The sequence below is a fragment of the Argopecten irradians genome, chromosome 9, assembly GCF_041381155.1.
Source record: "Argopecten irradians isolate NY chromosome 9, Ai_NY, whole genome shotgun sequence".
Taxonomy (NCBI): Eukaryota; Metazoa; Mollusca; class Bivalvia; order Pectinida; family Pectinidae; genus Argopecten; species Argopecten irradians.
The window spans coordinates 15,856,605-15,859,733 of record NC_091142.1 but is presented as its reverse complement, the minus strand read 5'-3'; the positions used below and the strand labels follow the sequence as shown (position 1 = coordinate 15,859,733).

At 41.3% G+C, this 3,129-nt stretch overlaps 1 pseudogene; it reads right to left on the bottom strand.

The window, feature by feature from the left end:
• Window positions 1–231: 231 nt before the first annotated feature.
• On the bottom strand, window positions 232–2,091 carry LOC138330558 (zinc finger protein 862-like; annotated as a pseudogene).
• Window positions 2,092–3,129: the final 1,038 nt, after the last annotated feature.

Sequence of the window (3,129 nt, the reverse complement as noted above, 5' to 3'; positions counted from 1 at the left end):
AACACTACAACCCACTAAACAGAACAGAGATATGAAGATGGTGATATGAAAAGTTAAGAAATTAAAACAGTATACATTTTATTAGTACACAGTAGGTGAAGTTTACAGAGAGTGGCAGTCTAACATTATAACAACTTCTATTTTCCAGACACCTGAAGAGAAGTGCTGGCCATGTTAGATATTTCCTCATGAAGTTGTGGCCCTGAATATGCCTTGTCCTACTTCCCATTATCACCAATTCCAACGTGTCCCACTTCCCATTTTCACCCATTGCAAAATGGATGGAGAAGGGTCAAAGTCATGCAACTCAGGGCCTTCATTCATGAGGAAGAGCTGTGTTTGAAGGTTAGCTGCAGTAAGAGTAGCTCTAAGGGCAGTCTTCACCGAATTCAGTTTGGAGAACCCCCTTTCACATGCTGCAGTGCAAGGGAATATTGTCAACACTTTGTTGACAGGCTTCCCTATATGCGACTCCTTGAAGGCGGCATCCTGCAGCACAAGATTATAACCCTGAAGAAGAGGATTTCCCATGAAAGATCTCAAATGGAGTTTCAGGGAAATCTAGTCATTCTCCAGTATACATTCCTTTACCTCGTCAGAGAAAAAGTGTGCAACTGGAGTGCTGGTATGGAGTTCTTTGAGCTCATTGTTGTCATGTGCATACGGGTCTCCTTTGTCCAAAGGCCATGACCGAAAGTCAAATACACTGAGGTAGCAAAACGGTGCTCCATGAATATCCTGGAATCTCTTCTTGATATAGGTGATAGTATTATTAAGTAGAGAATCATGTCAGCAGACTCTGTATACCGAAATGGCTCGCAATTTGGCGTGGACGATTTCAGACTGTCGAACATCCTTGTGCTGCTGTCATACAAGCTTTTGAACCGCTGGATATTTTTACCCAGTTGCCCCTGAAAAGCTTGAAGCTTAACCAGTGATTTTTCAACCAGGTAAGGTAGCTCAATTTCAAGGACATTCTCAGTCTAAAATGCTCGGGAGAGCTCTGATACTATAGGGAGGTAATCTTAAGAAAAAGTAGAGCCTCCTCAATTGTTTGTTTGTTTGATTTATTAACGTCCTATCAACAGCTATGGTCATGTAAGGACGGCCTCCCATGTATGCGGTGTGCTGCGTGTATGTTGTGTGAGGTGAGTGTACTGGGAGACTGCGGTATGTTCGTGTTGTGTCTTCTTGTATAGTGGAACTGTTGCCCTTTTTATAGTGCTAAATCACTGAAGCATGCCGCCGAAGACACCAAGCAACACACCCCACCCGGTCACATTATACTGACAACGGGCGAACCAGTCGTCCCACTCCCTGTATGCTGAACGCTAAGCAGGAGCAGAAACTACCACTTTTATAGACTTTGGTGTGTCTCGGCCAGGGGACAGAACCCAGAGCCTTCCTCACAGGGGCGAACGCTCAACTCAAGGCCAAAAGTGAGGCGGTGCCAAGGGAGGCATTAGGAAAGATAAAGTCAGTTAGGAAGAAGAGAAAAGATTCCTCAAGAAAGGGTACTAATCTGCTTAAGGTAACCACGTGCTCTATTGCTGTCATCAGCCCTAGTACCAGCAACAGCATCATGCTCTAGATGCGCAACAATGGAACACAGGTTCTTCTGGACTGCTTCTATAGCCCTTGACTTGCTGGATAGCCACCGCACTTGCTTGACACTGCTCAATTGGGAAAGTGTGGTATTGAGCAGCACAGCTATCTCTGTCAATTCCCTCCGTCTTTTGGGCTAAAGTGGTAAAGGGAAAACATTCCTTTTATTGTGGCTTCAAACTGTGCCATGTATTTGATAGACTTATTAGCATCTAGAATTGCCAATTCTAATTTGTGGGCGACACAGTGAATGGCTATAGTATCTGGCAACACAGCTTTGATACGGGTAGCCACTCCACTTTTACAGCCAAAATTCACGGATGCCCCATCTAAATTTGCACAGACAAGACTAGGCGTATTTGGTGATGTTGGCCTTAGTGTTTCAGCAGTAAACCCAACAGATTCTTGTGCCTCAAATAATGCAGTGTACACACTTTCAGCACTACCCGTAGACATATACTCATCCGTATTATGTAATTCGTCCATATGCTACCTTTTACTGTCTTATATTAGAGTAACATACTTGACAGTAAAAGGTAACATATAGGACATTTATAGGTAATTGTCCGATAATCCGGGAGTAAAAGTACAGAAACAAAGATAAATGACATCACAACTATGTTTTAATATTAACAACAGAATGATTGGCTGAGCCATTGGACTGTGCGTGTACATTGATTTGCTGTTTGGTGCTTGATTTTGATTTAAATTGAACTTCTTCTCCAGTAGACCTAGTGTCCTGAAATTAGGTCTTGAAGCATGCTGGGATGAAGGCCTACTTCAATGTTTAAATTATGGCCATGCAGGGAGGGCGTTTGAATAGTACTTGCTGCCTATATTATAAGGATCTTTTCTTTTCTTTTCTTTCAAACTGCTAACTTCTCCCTTGACACACCTCACTTTTGGCCTTCAGTTTAATGACAAACAACAAACAAACATACAATCAAAACCTCCCCGGTAGTGAACAAATTTTCCAGGTGTACATAACAGTATCTTGGCAAAATACAATATGATCCTGAATTATCAAAATAATTGATATTCAATCTTTTGTTTGTTGGATTTATTAACGTCCTATCTACAGCCAGGGTCAGAACAACATGCTGTGTGTTTTGGGAGACTATGGTATGTTCATGTTATGTATTCTGTATGGTGGAACTCTTGCCTATTTTAAAGTGCTTGTTTCTTCACAATTAAAAACTCTGGAAAACAGGACTTACATATCCAGAAGATATATCATAGTTGCATGATCATAAAAGGCGACTAAATTTAGTATCTTATCCTTTCACTTTTTCCTAACTGACTTTATTCTTCCTAACTTCTCCCTTGACACCGCCTCACTTTTTTTACATGTTTCGACTCGACGGGAGCCGTCCTCAGAACAAAAATTAGTGATGTAATAATTTAGAGTACACGAAATATCGGCAATGATATAACTATACTGGCGAACATATTACATGAAGTTCCCTAATAGATCAATGTAATGGAATATATTTTATGTCTGAGCACTGAGAATAAACGGAAGAA